Genomic DNA, 12,772 nt, shown 5'->3' with positions numbered 1-12,772 from the left:
GTGCACACCGCCCGTTCCTACCAGAGCAAGAATCAAATACAGTGGAATTGCCCGGGTACCATTCCAGCCTGCAGCTGCAATACCAGACAAACAGGCAGAGGAAAAGCTATCACAAGTAAAAACTGAATAGAGAAAAACATAATGAAGAAGTGTTAAACAGCTTAATATATGTGATAATTATACAGCTGAATATGACTGCTATAATTATTAAAATTTAAATGGATGGATTGACGAAATACATTACTAAATTAAACTACCTTTCTCCCAAAAAGGAAAAGCTCTTTATGAAAATACACTTGGACAACAGAAGGTATTTCTTCTCAAAAAATGGCTATTTCCATGTAAAACTTAGTCTTAAACCCAGCTATCTAAAAGGAGAAGATAATACAAATACCTTTTTGCTAAGAGGAAAGTTATATTCTCCTTGCCCATCCTATCCTGAAACAATGCATTTCAAAAGAAATGTCCATAACATTTTAAAAAGCTTCTCTGAAAAATTTGTGGAAGTTGTCTAGCTTTGAGAATTTAAAAAAATTAGGAGCACCCTAAAACCAGCATTTTCAATGAATACTGTTGCTCATCCTGCAGCCCTGCCAAGCTCACACTGCAGCATTCTTCCCCGGTTCTCTTAGAGAACAATAAATCAATCTATATTTAAAAATCTATCAAGCATCCATAATCAAAGGATCCTAAAGTTCTTGTTGGCAACACCTTTAACATACTTCAACAGTAGTTACATATTTTAATAGATGATACCTGGGGAGTTTATAAGTACTGCACAGATTTGTTGTGCGTAATAGTATCCGTAACAGACACCACAGAGAATGCTGCAGTTTACTAATCACAAGTTTTATGAAGCTTTGCTGTCTATTTATTAGCATGCTTCAAGTACAGTATAATGGAAAAATTTAGGGAACAGGCAGAACACATAATCAACTTTTTTTTTTTTTTTTTTTTAAAAACTTTCCCTCCCTTTCCCCCACCATGACCTATTTTCTTGAATAACATGCAGACCTAGAGAGGACATTAACCTGTTTCCACGTCACAGTACAGCTCACGTACCGATGTGCTGAGATGCATTAGTTGGTTTTTATTGATCCATTTATAAGCCCATTCTACTGGGAATACCAGCTGGAGGATGAGAAAGTCTTTTGCTATCCTCTGCTTTGTGACACACTTTACTGATTAACTATTTCTCAAAATACATTTATTTTAACATTTTGTTGAAATACTTACAGAAGATGCCTCCTCTTCAAACAGTCTCCCACGTCTGAATCACTCTTACATATTTTTAGTCCATTCATTATTTTCAATAGTCAAAATATAATAAATCGCACACCTTTTTTTAAAAACAAAAACATAAGAACTACATGCACCAGACATTATCTACTACAAATACTGGTTTGCATTTTACCAAGTATTAGAAAGAAATGAACAACCTAGCTTGTCTTTACTCAAGTGTAAAATGCTAAAACAAGTTTCATGCAAATAGAAGAAAAAAAAAAAACAAAAAACGAACAACAGCTAGTTTCCTCTTGATTCCCTACAGGCTTCTCACATGTTAACTGTTCTCTCCCCCAGAGTATACAGTCCATACTTCTGTATAAATCTTGTTGAGCCAAACTGCACCATAAAAAAGGATTCTAGACAAGACACTAACGTGTGATCATTATTTATTACAGTTCATTCTACCTGCTTCTGACTTTAGCATTATTAACCTTTGAACTGACAATTGCTTACTGCTTATTTGCAATGTATATACTCATGAAAACCTACCTTTGTGCCAAGAAGTAGTTATACCATTTTGTAATCTTGACTACATTTTAAAAATAGATCTCTACAATAAACTCACATTCACTGTTCCAATTTAAAAAGGATGGGAAAGCAGCTGAGCTTTAACTGCCTGAATTTTCGGAGCTGTAAAAGACGACAGAGGAAAGCAATTCCAACAGCCAGGCTTCTAGCCTTCAGATTCAAGAACTGTAAGCTTGACCAAACCCACACATCAAACCAATTATGGCAGAACATAACAAGCCAGAGCCTACTGCAAAATAATTAAGCAAAAGATCACAAGTGTTCATATCCCATAACACTTTTACAGCTAACCACAATTCAGCAAAGTCCTATCTGTAACATAAAATGACATCGTTTCAGGCTTGGATGTCCAAAAAGAAGGAAACATTCACAATTTATAGCTATGAGTTTTAAAAACCTGATTTCTCCAATTCTCAAGAAAAACCCCGATTTCTCCAGTTCTCAAAAAAACCCCAAGGATTCAGATGTTTTGCTTTTAATGACAGAACCCCTGGGAAATGAGTGCAGTGCAGTCAAAGCAGTGGGGAAAAAATGACAAAACAGATACAGATCACATCCTGTATACCAGAAACGCTATGCAAAGAAAGAAGATTCTGCTCTAAGTGGGATGCTCAAAGAACGAGAGAGAAAAATATGGGACCAAGGATACATCAGACAGCATGATCATAAGCCTCATTTCATTAGTAACTAGGCAGCAAATTATTTTTATTGCCCGCAGAAGCATCTGACCAAAATCAGTTTTCTTCCAACACCTTTTGAATCAGTTGGCCAATTTCCAACATTTTGAAATAAAAAACCAGAGATCTCAAAACCAATTGTGTTCTATAGACTACATGAAAAGTGATGGTCAGGTAGAGAAAAAAGCACTTTTAGTGAGGGGAAAGTAGGAAATTTCACCTCATATGTATTTGATTTGACAGTAGGTCAACCAGTACAGACTACCCACAGCACTGTCCGTTGTTATGGAGGAGAACACGATTAAGGATTGGAGAAGAAGGGAGAAGGGATAAGGAAATAAAAAGACAATCCAAATACATACAAATGTAAATTTTATTATTTCTGCAGCTCACAGAAACTATGACCTGCAGACAGTAACTTGTTTTAATAGCCTTACAATTTGAGAATAACTTAGACAAGTATTCACATTTCTTGACCTCCTCCTGTTAAGTAGGTCACCTAGAAATGTCTTACCTCAGAATGAATGGGAAAATGGATTACACACTCCTATCTGCGTATTTCAAATATTCTGTTGAACATATTTTATGAAATCCACAGAAAAAAAATTTCCATTATGCTTTTTACACCATTAAGCACAACGAGGATACTCAATGAACCACAAAGTAGACATGCAATAATGGTAATATACTCTGAAAAGGCTTCCACAGATAAATACAAACCTGGATACAACATGCATAAGTGTTGGTGGGATGACTCAGCTCCTAATGGTATTTCATTTAAGTTCATTTTCTTAGCAGCAGCCTGAGGTTATTAATAAACTCCCAGTACGCTACTTAAAGCTGTGGATTCATTTTCCTGTTAATGGTAGCAATAGGTTCTTTGTTAATGGTTTTAAGATAATACTGGGTTTTGCCATATGGTTGGATTTGTATGAGGTTTTCTCATGAAAAGCCAGAGAGTGTAAGAAATTGTTGCTATATTTAACTCCAGTGTCCTCACACACAGAGCACACAATTGGAACGGACACTGTTCTAGTAGTTACAAGTGGAAACGATGCTCAATATTTACGGCATGTTCTGTTTAAGAGGACTACAGGGACTTTAAACAAGAGAACATATGGATAGATCAGAGGATTGGTAATGCAATACTGAGCTTTTCACCTCTAGGTCATTGGTTCAAATCTAAACTGGTTGGTAACGAAGGCAAGCTATTATAATCTGACAGCTCTGGCCTTTGCAAATTGATTTGTCACGCTCTGTCCAGTTCCCATCAAACACAAAATTCACCATTACAATTTGCATTCCTAAAAACAACTTCACCCCAGCAAAGTAAGAAAAATTTGAACTGAGACAGAAGTAATCTCTTCCTCCTCAGGCACCATCTCCAGACCAGGACCTAGGGTGACTGCCAGAGGAACAGTAAAAATTACACCATCAGCAGCACAGCACATCATTCTGCGGATAAAGATTACTTCCGCCTCTCAGCTACCCAATTGTAATCACTTCTGTACCAGTACAAAGGTTTCAGGAATTTTTATTACTAAAGACAACAAGAAAGAAGAGACACCAATATGCAGGTTTTAAAACTGAAATTTCACAGTGCTGCTCAACGATTTTTTTAAATAGATGATGTTCAAAGATCCATTTCATAATGCTGAAGGTTTTGAAGAAAACTGTCACAGTGCTCTATAAAAGGAATAGAAAATTTAATATCCATTTTGTTATGATGTATCTGTAGCCAAAGTGTTCCAAGGACACTTGTAGCAGCAACACTTAAGAATTCTATTTCCTGCAGGTGGTTTTAATTCAGAAACTGATCTGTTTACAAGTTACTATGAATGATATTAGAGAAGTCATGTTTTTACAGTATTTCTTCACAAATATGTTAGACAGAAAATGTACAGATTAGTCCATAACAACACATAACATCCTGCATACTTTCATAACTTGAACAAAAACGGTTTTAAGCCTCAAAACCGTAAGCCTAGTCTCCTCCTTTACCTCATAATAGTTTGGCAACAATCACAGCAAATGCCCTGCAGGTACCACAGTTCTCCATTTTACCAAGTGATAACTGCTACAGAAGCAAATAGAGATGCCACACAATACAGCACCTTTAAGATCACCTTTTCTTCACATATTTAGGACACTACACAACAAAATCTACTAGAAGTTTTACACCCTATGAACACAAAATGTTACTTCTAACATTTAAGACTACAACACAACACATATAGCTCACAAATCTTGGAAAGTGTGGAAAAAATAACTTAATAGCCTCCTGCCTTCCTTGCAGGTTCCTTGGTTTTTACTAAGATGTTGATAACATACTGAAGCTTTTCGTTTCTTCTCCAGCTACTCCAGAAACAGAATGCTTACTGTAACTTCAGGAAAGCCACAACAGGTTAACTTCCCAAATGAATGATTGCACATAAGTTCAACAAGCTGAATGATGAAGCTGGCATGTAGTCTATTGCTATAAAATCAGAGTAGTATAGCCAAGAGATGCCCTAGTTTGGCTGAACACTAGTCCCACGTCCCATAGGCAATGGCTGGTGAGATCCACCCAAACCTTTTAACTTTTTCAGGTCACAGAACAGGAAACCCTATGCATCAATTGACATAAAGGACAAAAAAGAAGGAATAAACTTCATGCTAAACTTGCATGTCAAGAGACACAATAAAGAGACCTATATATATTGTGTCACTTCCCTGAGAAAATGTCCAGGATACTGCTAGGAGACAGTTCCTTGCAGTTTCACACACAGGGTGCAAGCCTAGGAAAGGAAGCTGCCTATGCCCAACGGCAAAAATCTTAAAGACTGCCTGTTACTTGACTTGCAATTAACAGGAACAACAGAGGAATCGGTTCAAGATGATCAAAATTCTTTGACAGTAACAAAAATTTTTGCTGCTGCTCTCTACCATCAAACATTGCATGTCTGTGCCAGGGAATGACCTTCAGTGACAGAAATACATGGTAACTTTGGAATGGTGACTGCAGCCACTATTGATAGAATAGAAAGAAATTAAAAGGCAAAGTTCAGACCAAGGCAAGAAGCAGACTATTTCAGAGAACAAATTAAAATAAACTGTTTGAATAAATGTGGGTGGAACATATGCTGGGAAACTGAAGGATGTGTAAGGGATTTAAGTTTCAGAAAGTTGCATGAGAAAAATGAAAAGACTAGCAAGTTCTACAGGTGCCAAGAGGCACTTTTATTATAAGAATTACACTTTTATTGCTTCTGAACAGTTAAGTAAGCAGATTTCTAAAAACAATAGCTATGACTTTATTCTTTCATCCTCCTACCTCTGTTTTCTTTTTGTATCACCTGCTGCATTTTGCATAGCTGCACCACAAGTTATTTGGGACAGCCACAACTGTTCTTTACATAGGTATGTTTATATAGTACTCAAACACAATGGAGACTAAATTCTGACCAGTGTGGACAGATCCTACTACAACTACATTAATGTGTCACCTAACAGCACTGCTAGTTTTCTTCCATCTCTAGGTAACGAGGTTTATAAAGTTCCACAAACTAGGAAATAAACACACTTTCTCTCCTTATGCGAATTTTCATGGAGAGTACATGGAAGGCTTAATGCCTAATAACATCAGCAGAACTGGATAAAGAAGGATTTAAATTCCCATTATCCTTTTTAATGAACTCGTGACTATAGTCTCAAAATAGACTGTTAACCCAGAACAGAGAAGAACAGACATAATTTTTACATGCAATGACTGAAAGTACACCAAAATGGTTTTGCAGCTGTCCCTAGCACAAAAAACCCCAAATTTCTAAATTCTCTGGGATAACTGTAATTAAGTTTGTCTGTACTGCACAAATCAAGCACACCCTTACCCTATCCAAAGAACACTTGGCAAGAAAAAATCCACCCCCAAAAAACCAGAAAAGGCTCCTCTTCAGTCTGAATGATATGCAGCATACTCGATTAGATATACACTTGATCAGGTGCTGGAATAGAATTTAAAGAGTATCCTGTCCAGTGAAAAATATCATTATTTCTATTACTTCCTAAATGAGAACAGATTTCAACAGACTCATTCAAATATTTTTAGCCCATACTACATTTTTGGTAATTGGTAAGTATTTTTAAAAGCTGTCATGTTCAAGTTATGTATTACCTCACCAGTTTAGTTCTCAGCACAGCAGTACTTCCCTCTAGAAACAAACACGTTTGGTTTTGCTGCTATTGTTGCAATTGCTATTGTTTTTCAAAACTGCTATTCAATGTCAAGAATATTGCAGCTCAAAAACTTTCAGTCATTAATTTTCTTTCTCAAGTCTGAAAAGCAGCACAAGCTTTGAGAGGTTTGTTTTCAGTACACTTTCTTTCAAACTGCATGAGAAATTACACAAGTATTTTTCCTCCCATTTCACATGCCTATTTTTTCCATGATTATAACACTCAGAATTCATGCAGAAATCTGAAAAGCTCTTTGAATTCTTTTCACACGCATGATCAACCACTACAATACCCACAACTTCACTCAGCTGCAAGACCAGAAAGCCACAGTGGCTGCAACTTTTTGAAAGCAGAAGGTGTGTATTGTTATGGTTTCTATAGAGGGCTGTAATCCTCACGAATCCTCATTCATAATCCTCCTACTGAATGAAGGGTTTCAAGCGAAATCAGATCCTGGAAAAGCAAACAGCTTCTGCTTTTTTTTTTTTTTTTTTTAAGAAAAAAAAAAAAGCACATGCTTTTGCATACTTTGGACCTACATAGTAAGTGTAATACTGTAACTGAGCAGTTTCTTCTAACCAACAGCCTCTGTGCAGATCTAACTTTTAATGGCAGTTGACCGTGTCTACTCACCAACGCGATGCAACATCAGTGATACTAATTTCAATGATTCCCTGCTGATAAAAGACCTTTTTAGCTTCCAGTATTCTCTTTTTTTTCCCCTCATACCTGCCACTTCGTTGCCCTCCTGAGGCCGAGCAGCTGCAGGCGGCAGAAGGGCCCTCCACCTTCCCCCCAGGCCGCGGCTGCCCGGGCCCCCAGGAGCAGGGGGCTGCACCGCCTCGCACAGCTCGGGGAGTCGCCGGTGGGTCTCCAGACAGACGAAGCAAGCAACCAGCTAACGGTTGTGGGCTTGGTTTTATTATTTTTCCCCTGAGGGGACGGGGCAGGAGGGAAAAAAAAAAATCCCAAATAATCCCGAGAAGGGACCCAGTAGCACAGCACAACCTGCCCCGAACCGCTGAGAGGAGCGAGCCCGCCCGTCCCGCCACTGCCACAGCCCCGCTGCTGCCGGCGGCAGGGTGGCTCCAAACAGCCACAGCAGGACCCCACAGAGGGAACGGGGGAATGGCAGCGAGCCCCAGCCCGTCCCCGGAGCGGTGAGTCCCTACCTACCAGCGCCAGGTCCCGCCACGGCAGGCGGCATCACCTCCCCTCAGCCGCCCTCATACCCCGCTGCTATAGCTACGGGGAGCGCGGCAGCCGCCTCTCGCGAGAGGCGCCATCTTCCCGCGAGAGCCGCGGGCCGCGCCGGCGGTCGGGGGCGCCTTGTCTCGCGAGAGGGCCGAGGGGGCCGCGGCCGCTGTGGCGGGGGTCGGTGCGGCCGCGGTCAGCGTTGGGCCACCCGGTCTGGCTGCTCCACCACCGCTTCCCGTTCCTTCAGCCCGTGCCGGGGCTGCTTCGGAGAGCAGACGGCCTCACCCGCTGGCCTGGCCTGGAAGGGGCGAGGGAGCCGCGCTGTGGTTTAGCTAACGCTCTCGTTAGCCTACAGAGCTGCCCCCAGAGCCGGCCCGAGGCCTGGGCGCAGCAGGGAAGCGGCTCAGGTGTGTGAGGGGCTGACAGGCCCGGTGAGGTGCCTCGCGCCGAAGAGGTGGTGGGGCCGGCCCGGGGAGCCCCCCCCCTCCCCCCCTCCCTCCCTCCCTCCTTCCTCCCTCGGGCAGGTGAGGGGCCCCCTCGGGCCGAGCCAGGCCCCACTGGACACCCGCTGGCCCAGCGCTGAGGCACCTTTTTCCTGGAGCAGCTTGTTGCAGGACCAGTGTCATCAGCCGATGTGGCAGAGTTTGGTCCATAGAAACACCTTTTTCTTGCCAGAAAACAAATAGGTGTGGTGGTAGAGCATGTATAATTTTTAATAATTGCAAAGTACGGACTGTGATAGCTGTGGGGTGTGACTGGAGCCAAAGGTGTGTCCAACAACACATTCATGCCTAGAAAAAGTTTCCTTTTCAGTTCATGTGAGAGCTGGGTTTCCTCACCAGTTAGAGCCGTAACATAGGTTCAGCATCATCTGTCCAAGTACTTCAGGCATGAATTAGACCATCTCAGGATCTGGGAAAATGTGGAGAAGATCTACAAATCTGTGTTTTGATTTTCTGAATAGTGTGTAAAAATACTAAGGTCACATTCCCTGAACTGCATCAGCTGCATATTGCACTACGGGATTTTTGAATCACCAGTGCAGAGTGCTGGTAAAAATGCTAACTTTGGCAAGGTAGTGGTTTTAGTAATATCCAAGAAACGCATTTCAAGCCCACTGAAATAAATGGATCCTTTCCTATGAATTGAGGATCACACGTGTAGAGAGAGTCTCAAGATGACTGGGGGGACTGGCATTTCCATGAGCAATTGGTATCTCAGTGATAGCACCCTGCAAAACCAACATAATTAATTACTCAAATTGAAACATGAAGACGTGAGGGCTAATATACTTTGTTTTCTACCCTTATATTTCAGTGTTCCCAACATGTGAGAATCCTTAGAGGAGTGCCATCAGCTCTGTAAGTTGTGGAGGAAGTTTCTTTTTATCCAGTTGTTGAGCCCCATTTTTTCGTATGAGGAGTGAGTTGATACATAATGTTCTGTATCTAAAAGATGTATGTCTGTATGCCAGAATTACCAGCTTCTGATAAATCAGGTATACTGTCCGTGGTATACCAGATGTATAGAGTATGCCTGGAAGACCGAGACTACTGTTTGTTCTGCCCAGAGCAAACACTTAAAGCATACTGTTTGTATATACAGGTGTTTGCAATATTGTTTGTGCCACGGCTGTTAATATGGCATTTCTAACACCACTAAAATAATAATTATTTAAAAAAAAGTTTGTGCATTTGGAAGTATGCTTGTTTACTTGTTGTGACTTCCCATCCCATTTCAGTCTTTTGCTTTGGGAATCAACCCAATCATACTGGGAGAGAGAGCAAATGAAGAAGGCCTCAAGCCTCTCTTAGGGACCAGAGATAATTAAAGAGAAGCGTTTAGAGATAGTAGATATAATGAAGCCCTGAATCTATGCTAGCTTCAGGCCCATCAAAGTATAGCTGTTTTTATAATAGAATATGGAAATAATTACTCATCTAAGCCAGGCACTGTGGAGTTTGACTAAAGCACTGTTCAGTGTAATTGAATTTGTATAGCATCTGTGAGCAGGGGAGGTCCTGTGCAATAAGGCCCATAGGTTGTCCTTAGGCTGGCCAGCAGAAAGTTTCTCATTCGTTTGTTCCTCCTGCCAAGGGCCACTTAGTTTTCCCTGTAGTGAATGATGTATAATGAGATTGTTGCTTAAGGCAGGAACTTTCCCCAGTACAAAGGGCAAGTCTGCAAAGTCCTTATTTTACCCTATTGTGTAGAGGGATGTTTTGAAGCACCAGTAAAACATGAGCCTTGCAAGAGTTGAGACCTTTGTCAGCCTTTTGTAGTATGGTTGTGCCTTCCCTGTCCAAATTTCCCCAAAAAAGTTCTCAGTAAGCCTTGTTAGAAGAACAAAGAAGAATAACTATTTTGGTTTGGCACTGGAAGAAGAACTTATAACCATAAATTAATCTCACCTTATTTATGCATTTATTTGTTCACTATGGATTTTTGAAAGGCAAATGTTCTTTATAACTCTGGCTAGAGCTATACCTATAACTTCTTCCTATTTTTTAAACGGTGGCGGTTCCAATCTGCAAGTTTATTTGTGTCAGTTCTCCCTCAAAGTACATAATATGGAATTTTCTTTAAATTAAAAATAGACTTTTGAAATTAGAACTCTTTGCACAAAATATTTTGTGTTTTTTTGTTGTTAAACAAAAGGTCGAAATGAAATGAAACAAAAAAAGTTTGCAGGTTTTCTTAAAAAAGTGGGAAAATTTGCATTAAAAGTTTTCATATAAATAGTGTTTCTAAAAAGTATAATTGAAAACTAAATGAAGAGCTTATATTTGAGAATTTGTTTATTAAGCTGAATAAAGTTTAGGCTGCATTTAAGAGCACTGCTTCAGAGTGGTTTATGTAGTTCTCTTCCCTTTACTGCATGTGTTAATTAACACATAAATCTGAGCAAGTACTTGCATCATGTAAGCTGTACTGCAAGCAGATGATCATCAGAGACATGACACTTCCTGCATGTTAAATACATAGAGAGCAAGAGATACAGCATAAAGGCACTAATTAATTACATTAGCTGAAGAGACTTTTACTAGTAGCTATATGATGCCATGAATATGGTTAGTAGTATCTCAAATCCCACAGACTCAGCAGTTCGCAAAAGTTGTAGAGTTCCACAAAATGTATGCCATCTTATTTCTGCATGTGTCTGCAAATTCTGCTTGATTATCTGTGGTCCTTGTCAGGCACATCTCCAAGACAGAATAGGCAACTTGTCTAAACTAGTTTGTAACCTGCAGTTTGAGGATTTGGGCATAGATGAGATTGCATATAAATGTATGAATGTGCTGCGAGCCAGCAGGCTGGCTTGTGAACTTTTCTAATACTCATTCAAGAAAAATTAGCATATGTGCTGCTGATGGGCAGTGGTAGACCCCATAAGGTGCCAGCAAAGTCCTAACAGCAGTTTGTTGTGCCAAGGGCAAGTCCTTTGGAAGTGGGGCATTTGCCAGCTGATTGCACCTGTGGCAGTCTTCAGTGGAAGAGTACATATACTTGCAGATCAGCTAGACAGGAAAAAAAACCTCAAGTGCAGGGAATGTTCAAGCCTTGCGCAGCACTTCCCATGGAGGGACAGCCACATGCAGATTTCTTTGCTCAATAACAGAATGATCGTGTTTGGGCTTTTGGCTGTCTGGTGCCTGCCATCTTATATTAAAGAAGTGAATACATTTTATGAAGTCATAGTATGATTTAAAAAAAAAAAAAGTCAAACAAGCCAAAGCCCATATTCTCCTGACAGCCTGAAAATGTTCCAAATTTTATTTCAGAGAGTCACTAAGCCTAATGACAAAACCATCTCCTCTAAATGCTCTGTCAATAACAACATAAAATGTAATTCCCAGATGTTAGTTTTATGAATTATATCATCATCACTAATGGCAAGCTGCTCACATGAGAGACCATTATGAGATGCAAACCCTTTGATTAGGGAATGCATTGCAGCCAAATGGAGGATTTTCTGCGCAACACAGAGAAGCATACCAACTGTACTACTACCTGCCAAGTATTTATGCCATCAGCTATAACTTCAGGCAAGATTTTAAAACATGTGGGTCCATATTTATGGATAGTATTGCTGAGATTTTGTTGAACACCTTTATTTTCTATTAAAAAATTGGCGCTATTTTTTATGCATTTTCAGTATGGCTAGGATTCTTTATCATACAAGTTGCCTGACATGAAAGAAACATTTCAAAGCTTGGAAACTGTAAAATAATATTCCTAAAAATAACACTGTAAAACACTAAAAATATAAGAACTTTTTTGTTCTGAAAGAAAGAACTGAATTTAGCAAAATTCTATCCAATCTGTTTTTCATGGCCCAGCCCCTCTCTATTAAATTGATTTTTGGTTGCTGTTCCATGGAATATAAGATTAATATCCAGTACATTCTCTGTGAGGGAACTGTAGCATGCCTTTACAAGAGGATGAGCTCAATAATTTGTTAGTTCTTTTTTATCTCTAACTATGATGATCTTGCTTAAAAGCAGATGACTGAGTTTCTATTCTTTAGCTCATAGTATGTAGCGGAAATCCACTGTAATTAAATCTTATAAAATCCTCTTATTCCCAATATAAATAATTCTCTGACATAGGCGATTCCCCTGAGTCTACATCATAGCCCAAGGAAAACAAAGAGCGGGAGCAGTTACTTGCTTCCTCTTAAATATTTGATAGTTTTGGACAAACTTCTGCCCTGATTCAGTAGCTGCAAGCCTCGCTGAAATTAATTAGTTTTGAGACATATTTGGATTGCTGATTTTTTTCACTTTTAACATCACTTTGAATAATGACTAAACTAGCATGTATCTTAAGCTATGTAAACAGCAAGACAGTAGTTGTCTGAAGTGTTC

At 39.8% G+C, this 12,772-nt stretch overlaps 1 protein-coding gene across 3 annotated transcripts in view; it reads right to left on the bottom strand.

The window, feature by feature from the left end:
* USP54 (ubiquitin specific peptidase 54) overlaps positions 1-8,403 on the bottom strand; it is a 103,134-nt gene extending 94,731 nt beyond the window's left edge. For 2 of the 3 annotated variants that reach the window (XM_080401183.1, XM_080401186.1), the window contains exon 1: positions 7,884-8,403. The gene's annotated coding sequence lies outside the window, so the exon portion shown is untranslated. Of the gene's footprint in view, positions 1-7,436; positions 7,856-7,883 lie in introns of those variants that run through there. The other variant, XM_080401178.1, reaches the window with a different exon arrangement.
* Between the last annotated feature and the right edge of the window lie 4,369 nt (positions 8,404-12,772).

This window comes from Falco punctatus, assembly GCF_963210335.1.
Source record: "Falco punctatus genome assembly, chromosome: 9".
Classification (NCBI taxonomy): Eukaryota; Metazoa; Chordata; class Aves; order Falconiformes; family Falconidae; genus Falco; species Falco punctatus.
Note: the sequence above shows the minus strand (reverse complement) of the source record. Positions and strands in the feature narration are given on the sequence as shown.